The sequence below is a fragment of the Lithobates pipiens genome, unplaced genomic scaffold (genome assembly GCF_037356315.1).
Source record: "Lithobates pipiens isolate NorthernLeopardFrog02 unplaced genomic scaffold, aLitPip1_a1.2 Scaffold_25, whole genome shotgun sequence".
Classification (NCBI taxonomy): Eukaryota; Metazoa; Chordata; class Amphibia; order Anura; family Ranidae; genus Lithobates; species Lithobates pipiens.
The window spans coordinates 103,070,427-103,088,638 of NW_027507787.1; the positions used below are offsets into that span (position 1 = coordinate 103,070,427).

Genomic DNA, 18,212 nt, shown 5'->3' on the forward strand with positions numbered 1-18,212 from the left:
CTTCTTAATGGGAATCTGTGAATGGTGCAAGAGAAAGAATGCAGCCTCTTCCTGGATGGAGAAGTCTGTGAATTTTTGTGTTATGCATCGGATCTCTGTCCAGAAGTCCACCAAGCTGGGGCAGGACCAAAAAATGTGCAGCAACGTGCCCTCTTCTTCTCCACACCTCCAGCATATGTTCGAGGAAGAGGGGAAACAATTCTGCAGCTTTGATGGTGTCAAATACCACCTGGTGAGAAGTTTAAAATTCGTCTCCTGTATCTTCGTGCACAGCGACATTTTGAGAGCCAAAGTGATAATGCGTTGTCTCTGTGCTGGGGAAAATGAGCAATTAAGGTCCTTTTCCCAGTTGGACAGACAGGTTAAGTGTGGGTAATCTGTTTGAGAGAGAATGTGGGCCAAAGGGCCTTCGCTCCTGCATAGAGTCTCAAACTCCGTCTGAGGGCGGGCGAACGTTTGAGGATTGGGGATGGAATGGAGAAAATGATGTTGTTGCGCCGTTCTCCAAAAAGGCAGTTGTAAAAGCCTTGTCGGATCTGTTATTGTTGAGAAAGAAGGCCATTTTCCATCAATGACGAATTTAGACGCATTGTCTAGGTTGGAATTTCTAAGTGGGTCCCCAGTTCAAAGGTTGGATGGCCACGTATAGGGAATAGGGGGGAAGTCAAAGACGTGAGTGTGTTTTGGGTAGCGATCAGGTGACTGACTTTCAACTGAGCCCCTATAGTGGGATGTGACACAAATTATGTGGGTAAATACTTATAGCACCACATGGCGCTTCTTTTTTTTTTTTTAACAGCACAAGTTTATTGAACAACTTAGTTATAACAAGATATTACAGTAGGTACAAACATTAGCCTCTTCATAGGTGACGGACAGTAATACATCTTACATTAAGGAAAATTCCTGACAATGATAGTATAGACTCCAATATAGCTCACTCCACACACGTATGCAGATTTTCCACCCACCTATCCCATATTTTGTGGTATTTGGCTGGACACCCACGATTTCTATACACCAGTTTAATCAAGGGTAGCTTACTATTAATGCCCATTACCCATTCCCGCATAGTAGGCATGGTTGGACGCATCTAGTATTTAGCCTCAAGCTTTCGTGCGGTAAACAGCGTAGAGTGCAAAAATGTAGCCAAGTATTGATCAACAGAGGTATCAGGAAATATACTAAGTAGGCAACTCTTAGGGTCAAGTTGAAGGGGTGAACCCATGTGGTCATGTAGAAACCTGACAATCTGCCCCCAATACTCCTGGACCAATGGGCATTGCCAGAGAAGATGGTAGAAAGTACCAGTCGTACAAGAGCAACGGGGACACTTCGGGTTATAGTCAGGATGATACTTAGCTATCCGGATAGGGGTGAGATAGGACCTGTGTATCACATAGTACTGCGTTAGTCGGTCAGGTAGGCTAAGCGAAGCCTGTTGAACTTTCTCAAGGGCTTCCTCCCCATCAAAGGGACCTATGTCCTCTTCCCATCTCAACCTGGCCCGTTCAGTGGTTTGCGCCACCAAGCGGGCCCGGAGTAGGCCGTATAGAGTCGAGATCAATTTAGCCGGTTCGTCTCCCATAATTACATCTGTCAAAGCCAGCGACTGTACATTCGGGAAGTCCTGAGCAAATTGCGCACGAAGCGCGTGTCGCAATTGCAAGTAGCGAAAGTGCATATGAGGGGGTATGTTAAATTCCACTTGTAGGGAGGGAAAATCCCTTACGCCCATAGGAGTCACCACCTGATACAGAAAAAGTATCCCTCTAGAAGCCCACAAGTCTACATCTGGTAAGCCAGACAACTCACGCAGCAGGGGGTTGCGCCATAGCGGTGTATGTGAGTGGTAATAGTCAGCTCCCAGTAATCTAAGGGCTAGTTTCCAAATACTCCGGTGGTGTGGCAGGATCCGGGACCGGGCATCCCTAACCCCACCACCCCGAAAAATCATCTGAAGGGGAGTATCAACAAGAGATTCAGCCCTCCCGCCCACCAAGGCCTGATATCTGTGACTATCCGCTCTATGGAGGTGATAAAAATGGGAAATCTGGGCTGCTATGTAGTATGTGTGGAAATCAGGGAGAGCCAGTCCCCATAGAGGTCGGGTTTTTAAGTGTGTTCCATGCCAATTTATGTCTAGATGGGCCCCAGATAAAAGTGTTTAAGACACCGTCTAATGTTTTAAAGAACGCCACGGGGACCATGACAGGGGAATGCCAAAGTACATAAAGGAGTTTCGGCAGGAGGATCATTTTAGTAATATTGATCCGTCCCATAACCCCAATGGGGAGACGGGACCATGCCTTAGTCTTCTCCCGCACATACAGAAGCAGTGGTTCAAGATTAAGATGAATATACTCCCCAGGTTCCCTCGTAACCTGCACTCCCAAATACTGAATGGAGGATACCCTGGAGAGTGGGAGAGAAGCTGCATCCCGGTCCGGGGAGAACAAGTCAATGGGTAGAACCTGCGACTTGGTCCAATTAATACGCAGACCGGAATGACCACCAAACTCCTCTATGACCCCCAGGGCAGCCTCCAACGACCGACCCGAGTCCTCTAAATACAGTAAAGTATCATCCGCATAAATACTTACTGATTCCACCAGAGAACCGCGTCGGAGGCCTACTACAGCCGGGTGTGCCCGAAGTGCAGCAGCCAACGGTTCTGCCGCCAAAGCATATAACATAGGAGACAACCCTGACGTGTGCCACGGCCCAGCTGAAAGGGGTCCGACACCCATCCGTTAACCGCTACTCTAGCCATTGGGCGATAGTATAGGAGAGTAATCCATTTAACAAAATTGGGGCCAAACCCAAATTTACCCAAGCATTCCCAAAGATAATTCCACTCAATGGAATCAAACGCCTTAGCGGCATCCAGTGACACCACCACCCTCGAGCCTACTCTGTCATGTTCAGCCTGGATATTCATTTATAACCGGCGGATATTAATGGCCGTGTTTTTCCCAGGCATAAATCCGGTTTGATCCGGGTGAACAAGTGATAGGATGACTCCACTGAGACGGGTGGCAAGTACTTTAGCCAAAATTTTAATATCTGCTTGGAGCAGCGAGATGGGTCGATAGGAATCCGGGGGAGTGGGGATCCTTTCCTGGCTTGGGTATCACTATAATAACTGCCTGCCTTAGAGTATCAGGTAGGGACCCGGAGTCAAATATGTGTGTATATAATCTCAACAATTCTGGCACTAGTGTCTCAGAGTAGTGGGCATAGAAATCCAGGGGAATACCATCCAGTCCAGGGGCCTTAGCCATTGCAAGGGATGCCACCGCTAGCCTAATCTCATCTGCCGATATCGGGGCCTCAAGAGACTCAACCTGAGCCTCAGACAGGTGGGGAAGAGAGATATCTCGGAGGTACGCCCCCGTCTCAGTCCTCGGCCTATGTACCTGCGACTCATAAAGGGCAGCATAGTAAGCACGAAACATGGTGGCCACTGTTGGTGGATCAGTCACCTCCTCACCCCCATTGTCAGTCAACGAAACCACCACCGGTGGCTTGGAGTCCCGATGCGCCAAGTAGGCCAGCAACTTTCCCGCCCTCTCTCCTTGTTCAAACACCCGTTGCTTAACAAAAAACAACTTTTGCTTAGCCTGTTCAATGTGGAGGTGATCTACTAGCCTTGTGTGGTGTCGTAATACCTGGGCCTTAGCAGGTGTGGGGTCAGTAGTGAAGTCAGTGGTCACCGAGTCCAGCTCCCGTAGGGCATTAGATAGCAAAGTCTTGGAGGTACGCTTCAACCGGTTAATCCGGTGTGTTAAAGGGGAACGTACGTGCAGTTTAAAAGCCTCCCAGGTACAGTCAACCGGAGCCGTCCCCTGATTAGTAGTAAAGAAAAACCCCCATTCATCCCCTAAGTCTTCACTGTCACTCAAGGCGGTTAACCAGAAGGGGTGAAGCCGCCATGGTTTCGGTCCAGTAGGTCGGGTCAAGGAAAAAGTTGCCCAGCAAGGAGCGTGGTCTGACAATGATCTAGCATAATAGCCCGTGTCTACTAGCCTGGGTAACAACTGGGCGGACACAGCAATATAATCTATACGTGACATGGTGGAGTGAGTTGCAGAGAAACAGGAGTAAACACGTTTAGCCTGATATTTAAATCGCCACAGATCTGTAAGAGAGAATTCCTGAAACGTGCGACCTAGGCCAGTATCTCCCGGTAAATGATCCCCTCGAGTAGAGCTCATTCTATCCACCCCCGGATTCAAAACCATATTAAAATCACCCAGCCAAGCAGGTATGTATTCCTACATGCCACCATTAGTGGAGCCCCTATTTTGATAATAACCTGCTATGTCCCCCCCCCCCCTTATAACTCAGCTGTACTCAAGGAGGGCCTTGCATTCATGGCACACTACCCCTCGGTGCCGGCAGTGTGGATGGGGGACTTTAATATGACCCTGATTCCCGCTCTGGACCGAATGGGTACACCGGACTCCCCTGGTGACCCACCTGCCCATACCAGACTACATCGTATATTGACGGACTTTGCTCTTGTAGATACGTGGCGCCACAAGTATCCACATGCTAAAGCATACTCGTGCTTTTCAGCTAGCCATAACGCAATGTCCCGAATTGACTTTGTTCTCATCTCACAGACTCTGACACCCAGACTGGAAGATGTGGGCTTTGCTCCGAGAATTCTCTCGGATCACTCCCCCTACTGGATTACGATGCGGCTCCTGAAGGCCTCTCCCTCTCCTACTTGGCGGCTGAACCCATTTTGGCTAGCCGCTCTGCAGGAGCAAGAAGACATCCCTACGGAATTGCAACACTATTTTACAGTCAACGGGGATTCCGCTGCCTACGATATAGTGTGGGACACATTTAAGCTCTACGCCCGCTCCCTGCTCACCACGCGTATTAACAGACTTAAGCGGTCGTCAAAACTTGTTATCCAACAGGCTACAGATCATCTACAAAGACTGGAGGAGGAGTTTCGTGGAGACCCCTCGCCTGCCGCGGCTACTAACCTTAAGCTCCAGCTGCGACAGGTCTCCCAACTGCACACGGAGCAGGCCAAGCAGCGCATCTTTTTCTGTAGGCAGAGGATATTTGAACATGGTGAAAGATCGGGCAAACGACTTGCTTACCTCGCCCACTTAGATTCCCATCCCCCAGTCGTGGTCTCACTGATTGACGCCCAGGGGAATGGTATTACGGACCCACAACGGGTGGCGGAGGAATTTGCGAGATTTTATCGAGCGCTTTATGCCACTCGGGTCACTCATACTCCCCAGGACACCAGAGACTACCTAGCGAGAGTTACATTTCCCAAACTGACAGACGCCCAACGTGACCTTTTAGAGGCCCCTATTACTGAGGAGGATATTTCTGAGGCTATCTCCTCTCTGGCCACTTCTAAAGCACCAGGGCTGGACGGTCAACCGCTTGAATTTTATGCCACCTACTCTGAAATTTTGACTCCTAAACTACACGACTTATATAAATCCATATTTGACACGGGAATCCTACCCCCCTCCATGGGAGAAGCACAAATAGTAGTGATTCCCAAGCCAGGGAAGGACCCAAACTACCCGGAATCGTATAGACCCATCTCCCTACTACAGGTCGACATTAAAATACTGGCCAAGATTCTTGCCTCCCGCCTTAATCAGGTCCTCCTCTCACTGATCCACCCTGACCAGACTGGCTTTATGCCAGGGAAAAACACTGCCATGAATATCCGCCGCTTACTCATGAACATCCAGGGATCCCATGATGAAGTCGGCTCGCGGGTGGTGGTGGCCTTGGATGCTGCCAAGGCCTTCGACTCCGTGGAATGGAACTACTTGTGGGAATGCCTCTCGGGATTCGGACTTGGCCCCAACTTTATTCGATGGGTCCAACTCCTGTATCAATCCCCGAGGGCCAAGGTGCTTGTGAACGGCTGGCTCTCTGATCAGTTCCCGCTGGAGAGAGGGACTCGACAAGGTTGTCCCCTTTCTCCCATGCTGTATGCGTTGGCTGTGGAACCACTAGCTATTATGGTTCGCGCAGACACCAGAATTTGTGGCCTTAGGATAGGAGATCTGGAGGAAAAGATCGGGATGTATGCTGACAATACACTCCTATACTTAGCCGACTCGGGTCCCTCTCTCCTTGCAGCCCTTCACACCATAGACTGTATTGGTAGTCATTCAGGTCTGAGCATCAACTGGTCTAAATCCCAGATCCTTCCGCTTGATCATTTCCCCCCTGTGCCCACGTCCCTTCCTCTGAATCTCCCTAGGGTTTCCGTGATCAAGTATTTAGGAGTGCAGGTCACTAGATCGCTGACAGACTATATACGCCTGAACATTGAACCCCTTTTCACCCTGATCAAGAACAAGACTCAAACTTGGGCCAGACTACCTCTGGGTGTTATGGGACGCATCAATCTGGTCAAAATGATACTCCTGCCCAAGATATTGTATTTGGTGTGGCATGCACCCCTGTATATACCACAAAATTTTTTCAAGACGATTGAATCAATTCTTAATTCATTTATATGGGGCCACAGCAGACACAAATTGTCTTGGAGACTTCTGAAGAACCCAGTGACAATGGGAGGGGCTGCTCTTCCAGATTTCCAGGATTATTATCTTGCCTCCCAGTTGTCCCACTTCTATCACTTTGACAAGAGCGAGCTACCAAGATACCAGACATTACTTTGTAAACGCCCTGACGACCCAGCCCACACCCCACTTCAGTCAGTCCTTAGAGCCCCACTGTCCAGACGTCCCCCTCATCACAAGGTAGACATGCTGACGCACCACCGGAGGATATGGCGGGCGGCCCTTAACAAACTTGGGACCCCACAGGTTCATTCTTACACGCCTCTCTGGTTCAACACCCATTTGCCCGAATTGCTGTCCGTTCCGGACCCCGCAGCCTGGACACGCTATGGGATCCTGTATGTGCACCAAATTATGACTAACACTGGGATTAAATCCTTTTAGTCACTAAAGGAAGAATTCACACTCCCTAACCATCTTTTCTTCAGATATTTACAGCTCCGACATGCGCTACAGACTCAGTTTGCCAGCTCCAGCCCTTCTCTGACAGTCCCTCCCATAGTGGATATAGTCACAGGTGCTGAGCCAACCAAGTTGATCTCTGCCCTCTACTCCGCCATCCGTCTCCCAGTCACCGGGGCATTGGCTTATGCTGCCAAGGCCAGATGGGAGCTGGATGTGGGTGTGATTGAGGATGAGGAGTGGGACGAAGTCTTGGGGGACGTGAAGAGAGTCTCCCCCAGGCTCTCGGACCGCCTCACACAGCTATACATTCTACATAGGACATACCTGACCCCCCAGAAGATAGCACGGTTTAAACCCACGTATAATCCAGGATGCCGTTTATGCGACCACACTCCAGGCTCCTTCTATCACCTTATATGGTCCTGTCCGGTTATCCAAACATACTGGATACAAGTGATTCGCTTTCTCCATGACCAGATGGGCTCTCCTGCTAGCCTTGACCCGAAGATGTGTCTGCTTGGTCTCTTACCAGAATTAGAAGCTGACAAGTCCCTTCGCACCTTCCTACATGAAACACTGTTCCTGGCGCGAAAAGTGATTGCTCGTGGCTGGATGCAGGCCCTCCCCCCCCATGGTCCAGTGCTGGAAAAAAGAGGTTAACGATACCCTCCCTTATAAGAAATTGGTTTATACACATAGAGGATGTCCATTTAAATATGAACGGATCTGGGGTAGGTGGTTGGGAGATGGGGAGACGTGTACTTGATATGCTGTTATATTGATCCCTTGCCCCTCTCCCCCCTCTGCTTATCCCCTTTGGTGTTTCCTCCACCTCAAGGACCTACTTTTATTCTGTCCCCCTCCCCCTTTTATTTCTCCTTTTGCCCGCTCCCCCTCCCCCGGTTGACACAAATTAGCTCTAATAATGTATCTACCCATGATGGGTATCGGACCCATATACAGTGCAGCTAACCCAATGCTCTCATGTATGCAACGCTGCCTTGGCCAGATTGGCCCACGTTATTTGATGTATCGTATGTATGCCTGCTATGTATGTTATCTTCTGTTTCCTTCTTTTTTTTTTTTTTATAAAGTTTGTTTTTCGATTAAAAAAAAAAAAATCACCCAGCCAAATTGCTGGGACATTAGGGTGTTGAGCCATAAAAGATAATCCCTCTGTAATTAGTCTATGATCGTAAGGCGGGGGTACATAATAGGCGAGAATAATGTACTGTTCTCCGTGCAATAAGTAGTGTATAAATATATATCTGCCCTGCAGGTCTGTCTGCAAAGAAACCAAGGAAAACTGTGCCGTTTTAGATATCAATGCAGACACCCCGCGAGAAAAGGACGTATGGGTGGCGTGGTAGGCCCATCCAATCCACGGGCGATGCAAAGCTATTTGCAATCTCCCAGTTACATGCGTCTCTACCAGGACTGTGATATCCGCTCTATAAGTTTTGAGACACCCAAACACTGCCGCCCTCTTAATTTTATCCCGAATCCCCCTGACATTCCACGTCAGCAACTTCAGGGTACCCATGGCGTGGTCTCAGCCAATATCACAAGGAGGAAAATAGTATCCAAACCACCCGTCAAAGCAGTATCCATTCCCATATTCATCAGAGTATACATGAAAAAGAGACATTTGTCTGTTCCATAACCAAATAAAGCTTGTGCCATAAACTAAGCATAAAACATAACATACTATAACATAATAACTACAACCCATCCCCACCCTCCCTGCTCTCAGCCACCCCAACTTGACTGGAGCTCCCTTCCCAAAACAAACCATAGAACACTAAGCAATGTCAATAACAATAAGCCACGGGGGTGGACTTTGCCAGATATGGACCCAGTGACAAGACCAAGTCTTCTCCCGTCATAACCCGGCTTGTAGGCCAGAGCCGGACCATGCGTCACATTGGTGCGATGCCCAGTTCAGCAGCGGGACATAACAGTCCAGTAAAGGGCATGTATCAGGAGAAAGTCAAAGTTCTGCAGTCCCATGCAGCAAGTCCAGATGACCCGCGTCCCCCCCACCCCCCCAGGGAAAGGGCCCAATAGAGCCCGCCAAGCGGGTCCCCCAAACTAAGAGGGAGGGGGAAGGGGTATTGTGTAACGAACCAGGGGGATGCCCCCAGAGCGTGGCCATAGGCAGCAGTACATGTTCAGTCAACAAGAGCAACGGCCATCCATCTTAGAGAGGGGGAACAGAAGCATCAATTCAGGGACTGAGGATAATGAACCACGCATAGGCAGTCCAACAGCGATCTGCTTGCACACGGGCAAATAGAAAGGGGGGAGCAGATAGAGTACTCACAAATCTTCCAACGATTTTAGTCTTGAGGTGGCCGATTTCGAGACGCGTCTCTCTGGTCCAACCAGGAAACCGCCATCTCAGGATCTTCAAAAAAGTAGGCCCTATCTTCCCCCACTACGCGGAGTCTGGCCGGGTACCACATGGCGTACTTGAGGTGATGTGCCCTGAAGCGCCTCTTGACTTCCACGAATCGGGAACGACGTTTTTGAACTTTTGCGGAGAAGTCGGGAAACACTGAGATATGTCCGTTCTGAAACGGGATGTTGCCTTTTTCACGAGTAAGGCGAAGGATGGCATCCCTATCCCGGTAATTTAGCAGCTTAGCAATGCACGTGCGAGGAGGTGCCCCCTCCGGCGGCGGGCAGGCAGGCATTCTGTGGGCCCTTTCAATAATAAATTAGGTAGAAAACGCCTCCCTACCGTAGGCCTTAATCAGGAGAGACTCCAAAAATGTCGCCGGCTCAGCCCCCTCGGAGCCCTCCGGCAGGCCGATAAAGCGGAGGTTAGATCTGCGGGCCCCATTCTCAAGGTCGTCCTGTTTCTGGGCCAGCTGCTGGAGATGCCTTTGCACATCCTCCTGGGCATGCTGCAGAGGGAACAGGACATCTTCGGCCTGACTGATCTGGGTTTCAGTTTCCTTCACTCTGTCACGCAGTTTAGCCATGTCCTGTCGGATAAGTGAGACATCCACCTTAACCTCCTCAAGCTTAGTTGTCAGTGTGGTCTGGCAGGTAGAAATCGCCTCAAGCACCTTCACCGTGTCTGAGGTAGCAGGTTCTGCAGCCGGAGTGGACTGTCCGCCATGTTGGCCCTCATGGTCCCGCTGGAACCTTTTCAAGAGATGCCGCCGCTGCAGACTGCTTCTTCGTCTGAGACATCGTCCCAATGTATGCACGAGAAAGTAGCGGGTATTACACCGGTAAGATCGTAGGTAAAATAGTCAGTGGGCACCCAGGATCACTACAGGAGATCGCGGTAGGAGCGGAGCTCAGGTCACAAGCGTCCTACTCCATTGCTGTCCAGGCCACGCCCCCCCCCCCCCCCACATGTCGCTTCTTAGCGGAATTCGGGAGTGAGCTTAGAAAGTTTGTTTTGATTCCAGTCCAATACACGCCCCAGATGGGAGGCCAGGTAGTAGCGTCGCAAGTCAGGGAGAACCAACCCTCCCTGTTGTTTAGACAATGTCAGCTGTGACCGCTTAAGTCTGGGATTTTTGTGGGCCCAGTTAAATTGAGTGAGCAAGGATTGAGCTTGCTTAAAAAAATGGGACTGGAATCTGGATCGGGAGAGCTTGGAAAAGATAAGTAAATTTAGGGAGTATGTTCATTTTAATGAGATTGCATCTCCTGAACCAGGAATGGAGACCAGAATGCCACCCGTGAAGTTCAACATAAACGTACGCGCGATGTCCGGTGGAATGTAAGTACCTAAGTACTTAAGGGCTGTATGGGTCCATTTAAATCGAAAATTGGACTGCAAGTCTATTAACGTTTGCGGGGGGACTGTAACCCCCCATGGCCTTTGATTTCAAGAAGTATCCCGTATATCTGGAATTCCCGAAGGAGATTTGGCAAGGAAACTCTGGGATTCGTCAGCGAGAACAGCATGTCATCTGCGTAGGCAGATATCTTGCACTCAATAGTACCCATTTGGAGTCCCGTTATGTCTGAGTTTTGTCGAATTGTGGAGAGAAAGGGTTCCAATGACAGTGCGAATAATAGGGGCGACAGGGGGCAACCCTGTCTGGTCCCATTCCCGATGTCAAGGGGAGATGAGAGAACCCCATTCGCTTTGACTTGAGCTGAAGGGCGTGAGTATATCTTACTTATCCATGCCAGCATCCGTTCACTCAGACCTATATGGCGAAGGGCCGAGAACATTAATGTCCATTTGACCCGATCAAAAGCCTTCTCGGCATCAGTACTCATGAATAGACAAGGGGTCCCAAATGATTTTGCTTTATGGATCAGGGTAAGCATCTTAATGGTGTTGTCCCTATCTTCCCTGGTGGGAATAAAACCTAACTGGTCAATATGTATAAGGGACTGCAAGTGATGTGCCAATCACGTGGCGAGGATTTTAGAGAATAGTTTTAGGACCGAATTTAGGAGGGAAATGGGTCTGTAGCTCCCACATAGGCCCGGGTCTTTGCCCTCCTTAGGTATCAACGAGATGTGGGCTCTAAGGGTATCCTCAGGAAAATCCCCATTTGAGCTCAGAGTATTAAATAAATTCACCAAGCGTGGGCCGAGAATAGGGAGGAAGGTTTTAAAGTATTGTGCGGTATATCCGTCAGGGCCCGGAGCCTTACCCACCTTCGGAGGTCCCACGGCTGTCTGGACTTCTTCCAGTGTGATCGGGTCCTCCAAGTACTCCCGTGATTCTTTTTTTTTCAAGGGCAGCAACAGTATATCGTCAGTTACCATGGCATAGACCAATACACCCACCTCTTCTATTATTAAAGAGGGAATATAGTGGACAGAAATAGAGGGGGAGTAAAGAAAAAGGAAAATAAACAGAAAGAGAGAGAAAAAAAAAGAAAGAAGGGGGGGGGGAGGAGGGGATGGGGGGGGGGGGGCAGACCACCCTCAGACAATCAATTGCAAAAGTACAGTAGACATAGTAAGAACAAGAATTATGAACACATCACACTGGTTGAGACATTATGGCTGCATAACTAGAGGAATATTTAAATGCAACCCAACAGGCCCAGATCTTCGTTGCCAACTCAGATTTACCCCAGTGGGACTCCCGTGATTCTGATGAGAGGGTTGGTAGACCAGAACCGGTTACATATCTGTCTATATTGTCCTGTCCAGACCCTGAATCGGGCAGGTTGTAGAGATCAGAGTAAGGCCGCGTACACACGCGGGGACTGTTCGCCCAACTTTGTCCGTCAAACAGTTTCAGCAAACAGTCCGCTCAAAATTAGCATGGACGGACATGGCCACACACGACGAACGAACAGTTTGCTGAAACCGTGCGCGATGACGTGAACGGCACGTACGATGGGACGAAAAATACGACGTCCTATACACTGCATTATAACTTTCGGCGTGTAAATCCTTTCTGAGCATGCGCGGAACTTAGTTTGACGAACAAGCCTACACACGAGGGGACTGTTCGCTGAAACAAAGTTTCAGCGGACAGTTTTTCGTAATTTCCGAAAAACCTTGTTCAGCGGACTGTTCGCTGAAACTGTCCGCTGAAAGCCCACACACGGGCGGACTGTCCGCCGAAACACTGTTCAGCGGACAAAGTTGTCCGACAGTCCCCGCGTGTGTACGCGGCCTAACATTTTTCAAAGACTTCGGCTATTTGGGTTGGGGTAGAGGCCCTCTGGCCATTCTCATCTATCAACTGTGGTATGTAAGAGCCAGATTTCAACTCCTTTACCGACCTGGCTAAGATTTTTCCGCATTTGTCCCCTGACTCCTACGTCAGTTTACGACAAAACTGGAGTGCCGCTTTCGCTTTATAATGGAGTAGGTCAGCAATATGGGTACGGAGTGTCCCCAATTCAATCTTTAAGGTCCGTGAGGGGGCATGTTTATGTTTCGCTTCCACAGAGGCAAGTTCACGAAACAGATTAGCAAGCTGTTCCTTCCGTGTTCGTTTGATGCGCGCCCCGTGCCTGATAAGTACCCTGCGGAGTACTGACTTGTGAGCCTCCCAAATTATCCCCGGGTCACAGTCCTGCGTTTAGTTTTCTTGGAAATAAAGGTCCAATTCCCTGGTTACATCTGCTAAAACTTCCGGTATCTGGAGGAGGCTCTCATTAAGGTGCCAGAATAGAGACCTAGGTGAGGGGTTCCTAGAGAGGGTGTAGGTAAGGGCTACAGGAGCGTGGTCGGACCAAGTAATATGGCCAATGGAGGAAGAGCTCACCAAGTGCAGTTGGTCATGTGGAATCAAGAAGAAGTCTATCCTCAAGTATGATTTGTGAGGGGAAGAGCAAAAAGAGTAGTCCCTTTCCCCAGAGTGTTGCAGACGCCAGACATCAACTAATTGGTCATTCAGTAAACACTTAGTAATCCGCTTTCTAGAGGAAATGAGGAGCGAGGAGCAAGAGGCAGAAGTGTCAACCGATGGCGAAAGGGGACATTAAAGTCCCCACCTAATATCAACTGGCCCTCCCGAAAGTCACATAATCTGTGCAGGGTAGTTCTGAGGAACGTGTCTTGGTAATCATTGGGAGCGTACACAGTGACAAATGTAAAAAGGCGCTCTCCAATGTGGCCCCTAAGAAAAAGATATCGGCCCCCAGGGTCCACCAGAGAATCCTGGAGAACCCAGGGGAGCCTGCTAGAGATCAGAATGGAGACTCCCTTGGTCTTAGAGGAGGGGTTAGTAGAGTGGTAGACCTTAGGGAAGGATCTCGACCATAGAAAGGGGAGGCTAGTATTTTTAAAATGTGTTTCTTGTATAAAGGCCACATCAGTACAGGAAGTCTTCAGTTCTCATAGGAGGATCCACCATTTTTCAGGGGATTTCAGTCCCTTAACGTTTAGAGAGGTGACCTTGACTGAGTCTGCCATCGCTCCTCGGGGAGGGGGAGGGGGACGTCAGAGAAAAGCAAAGAAAGTTGAACCAAGGTAGGTTTTGGGTAGGTAATGCATGGCGGGAACTAAGGGGGAGAAAGGAAGGGCAAATGGAAGGAAAGGTAAAGGGAAAAAGAAGCCGGGCACCTCAACCCCAGGGGGAGAGGGAAATTAAGGGTTGTCCGCACTCAACAGTACAGGAAGGGTATACTAAAACAGCACAATTATGCTATAGCGCTTACCAGATGTACACTGTGCGCTGTCCTACTTGGGTTGGTGGGTAGACAGGTCGGAGAGGGAGCCCCCGAATCCTAGTCCCCCCAGTCCCGGCAGTGGTAAATGTCACGTCTGATACCGGTATGCAAATAAAAGACAATCAGTAACATCATATAACCAAAAAACAATAGTATAACCAAAACAGAGGTAGAGCATATAACTGTCAGCACTGAGGGGTCTCCTCGGCTCGCCCTAAACGTAGGCATGCACGAGGGAGCCCGTCACAACAGAAAAGGCATCACAGAATGGGATCCACCACCCCCCGTCCCATACACCTAAAGTACATGCAGTCCCCGAACAAATGCATTTCTCCCTTTGGCAGATTGTCCTCTCCTTACCCCCTCTCCCCCATCCACGCCCCGGGGGAAAAGGGGCAGGGAAAGGGGGAGTGGAAGGGGGAAAGGGGGAGGGAAAGGAGGGAAGGGAAGGGTGGGAAGGGGGGAAGGGAGGGGGGAAACAGGGGAGAGGGGACAAACATGCGGAAATGTCAAGTCCTTTAGCACACTCCCACCAGCAAACACCCAGACCCTGTCAAAGGCCTTCTCCGTGTCCGTTGACAACATAAGCAAGGGCCTTCCCTGTACATGCGCCGCATGGATTAAATTGAGGACTCGGGCCGTATTGTCTCTAGCTTCCGACTTATTTTTATTGTTTTTTGCTTGTTTCCCAAGGTGACCATCTTGCCGTTTGTCAAGAGGGTTGAAAGTGCCTGAAGAGATTGCCTACGGGCACATCACCCTGAAAGCACCCGATCTCGTTTGATGTTGGAGGCTAAGAAGAGTCGGGCCTTGTTAGTACCTGGATGGGAGACCGCCTGGGAATACCAGGTGTCGTAGACTTCTTTTTATGTTGTTGGCGTTGACCTGTTTTTTTTCGCTTGTTTCCCAAAGTGACCATCTTGGTGTTTGTCAAGAGGGTTGAGAGTGCCTGAAGAGATTGCCTATGGCCACATCACTCTGAAAGCACCCAATCTCGTCTGATCTTGGAGGCTAAGAAGAGTCGGGCCTGGTTAGTACCTGGATGGGAGACCACCTGGGAATACCAGTTATTGTAGGCTTCTTTTTATGTTGTTGGCGTTGATTCGTTTTTTTTTTTTTGCTTGTTTCCCAAGGTGACCATCTTGGCATTTGTCAAGAGGGTTGAGAGTGCCCAAAGAGATCGCTTACAGCAGCATCACCCTGAAAGAGCCCTATCTCTTCTCTTCTCTGAGGCTAAGAAGGGTTGGGCCTAGTTAGTACCTGGATGGGAGATGGCGTTGGAATACCAGGTGCCGTATTCTTCTTTTTATGTTGTTGACATTGACCTGTTTTTTTTTGCTTGTATCTCAAGGTGACTATCTTGGCTTTTTTCAAGAGGGTTGAGAATGCCCAAAGAGATTGCCTATGGGCACATAACCCTGAAAGCGCCCGATCACCTCTGATCTCAGAAGCTAAACAGGGTTGGGCCTTGCTAGTACCTGGATTGGAGACCACCTGGGAATACTAGGTGCTGTAGGCTTCCTTTTATATTGTTGGCCTTGACCTGTTTTTTTTTCACTTGTTTCCCAAGGTGACCATCTTGGCGTTTGTCAAGAGGGTTGAAAGTGCCTGAAGAGATTGCCTATGGGCACATCACCCTGAAAGCACCCGATCTCGTTTGATGTTGGAGGCTAAGAAGAGTCGGGCCTTGTTAGTACCTGGATGGGAGACCGCCTGGGAATACCAGGTGTCGTAGACTTCTTTTTATGTTGTTGGCGTTGACCTGTTTTTTTTCCGCTTGTTTCCCAAAGTGACCATCTTGGTGTTTGTCAAGAAGGTTGAGAGTGCCTGAAGAGATTGCCTATGGCCACATCACTCTGAAAGCACCCAATCTCATCTGATCTTGGAGGCTAAGAAGAGTCGGGCCTGGTTTGTACCTGGATGGGAGACCACCAGGGAATACCAGTTATTGTAGGCTTCTTTTTATGTTGTTGGCGTTGATTTGTTTTTTTTTTTTTGCTTGTTTCCCAAGGTGACCATCTTGGCATTTGTCAAGAGGGTTGAGAGTGCCCAAAGAGATCGCTTACAGCAGCATCACCCTGAAAAAGCCCTATCTCTTCTCTTCTCTGAGGCTAAGAAGGGTTGGGCCTAGTTAGTACCTGGATGGGAGATGGCGTTGGAATACTAGGTGCCGTATTCTTCTTTTTATGTTGTTGACATTGACCTGTTTTTTTTCGCTTGTATCTCAAGGTGACTATCTTGGCATTTGTCAAGAGGGTTGAGAATGCCCAAAGAGATTGCCTATGGGCACATAACCCTGAAAGCGCCCGATCTCCTCTGATCTCAGAAGCTAAACAGGGTTGGGCCTTGCTAGTACCTGGATTGGAGACCACCTGGGAATACTAGGTGCTGTAGGCTTCTTTTTATGTTGTTGGCCTTGACCTGTTTGTTTTTCACTTGTTTCCCAAGGTGACCATCTTGGCGTTTGTCAGGAGGGTTGAGAGTGCCCAAAGAGATCACCTATGGCCCCATCACCCTGAAAGCGCCCAATCTCGTTTGATCTCGGATGCTAAACAGTGTCAGGCCTGGTTAGTACCTGGATGGGAGACCGCCTGGGAATACCAGGTGCCATAGGCTTCTTTTTTTTTTTTTTTTTTATTTAGTAGTATGCGACATACAATGCAAAGGCAACTTCACAGAATGTGTGATACAAATAGTTACAAACAAACGATCATATTGCATGGATATCAGAGCCAATGGTAAGAAGTCAGAGGAGAATAGCACGTGTACAGCTTTGCGGTCATATCAAGATGAGATTAAAGCTCCATCTCGTTGGGATCCTCTACCTCTTAAAATATTATTGATACTAGCCCACCTACCCTCGAAGAGTTTAGATATCCATAGATAGGGGAAGAGTATTGTGCAGTAGTCAAATGGGGTCGGAACATACCATTTTCTTTTCCCTTTTTTGAGTTAAGAAGGGAAATAGTAGAACTGAAAGGAGGGAGAAGGGGAAAGAGAAGATTGGGGAAGGAAATGGCAGAAAAGGAAAAGAAGGGGTAAGGGGGTGTCGTGGGTAGAGTGGATAGGGTGGGGTCCCCTCCCAGGGAGCAAGAGACGCCCTCGGCTCACCAGCTCATCAGCTGTCCAACGTTTGGAACAGCGATCTCCAATGATCACCATGAGCTTACTATGTCTCGCGGAGGTATTCTTCCGAAAAGCGAAACTGGGTCCAGTAGAACCATCTGTTCCCATGCTCCTCCGTTTTATCCCTCATTGTGGCAGTCAGGTCTTCCATTCATTCAATATCATTTACCCTTGCGAACCACTGGGTCACCATTGGAGCAGATTGCTCTTTCCACTGACTTGGGATGCAGGCCCTAGCTGCATTGAGGAGATGTTTAAGTAAGGACTTATGATAACGCTTTCTCGACATAGGAGTTAGATTGAGAAGAACTGCTGCGGGATCATTGGCTAAGGAAATGTCTGTGAACTTGTGGATGAGTCTCAGGACAGGCTGCCAGAATGTTTGTAATTTAGGGCATTCCCAGAAAATGTGGAGAATGGTGCCAGCCTGTTGCCCACAGCGACAGCAGTGGTCAGATTGACCGGGGAATATTTTGGCCAACACCACCGGTGTACGATACCAGCGTGTGATCAGCTTATATGAGATCTCCTGATATTTACTGCAGAGTGACGACTTATGGGCGAAAAAGAGTTTTCTGTCCTTCTGTGGTTTGGAGAATGTAATTTGTAAGTCCCTTTTCCATTTAGCTAGGAAGGGTGGATCCGTGGAGGATTGTGCGTCTGTCAGGATTTGGTAGGACCTAGAGAGGGAACCACGAATTGGGCCATCATCCAGGCAAAGTTCCTTGAAGGGGTGGACTTGTCTAGAGAAGAAAGAATGGTTAGGTAGTGATCCGAGGAAATGGATTAGCTGTCTAGCTCTCCAGCTATCCAATGCAACAGGTACTTGCTCTAGCAGTATGGTCCCCATGGGAATCAAGCCCGTGGGTCCAAGAAATAGGGCTGCTCTCAGAAGCCCTTTCGGGGCTTGCCTGGTAAAGGCCTGGTCAGACAGGCCCGGAAGGAATCTAGGATGTCCAATAATTGGGGTCATAGG

General features: G+C 49.1%; 7 pseudogenes; all 7 read left to right on the forward strand.

The window, feature by feature from the left end:
* The first annotated feature begins 14,852 nt into the window (after positions 1–14,852).
* On the forward strand, positions 14,853–14,971 carry LOC143931759 (5S ribosomal RNA; annotated as a pseudogene).
* Positions 14,972–15,070: 99 nt separating this feature from the next.
* On the forward strand, positions 15,071–15,189 carry LOC143931675 (5S ribosomal RNA; annotated as a pseudogene).
* Positions 15,190–15,510: 321 nt separating this feature from the next.
* LOC143931441 (5S ribosomal RNA) lies at positions 15,511–15,629 on the forward strand (annotated as a pseudogene).
* A 100-nt stretch (positions 15,630–15,729) lies between these two features.
* Positions 15,730–15,848, forward strand: LOC143931933 (5S ribosomal RNA; annotated as a pseudogene).
* A 100-nt stretch (positions 15,849–15,948) lies between these two features.
* On the forward strand, positions 15,949–16,067 carry LOC143932338 (5S ribosomal RNA; annotated as a pseudogene).
* A 321-nt stretch (positions 16,068–16,388) lies between these two features.
* On the forward strand, positions 16,389–16,507 carry LOC143931255 (5S ribosomal RNA; annotated as a pseudogene).
* A 100-nt stretch (positions 16,508–16,607) lies between these two features.
* LOC143932590 (5S ribosomal RNA) lies at positions 16,608–16,726 on the forward strand (annotated as a pseudogene).
* Positions 16,727–18,212: the final 1,486 nt, after the last annotated feature.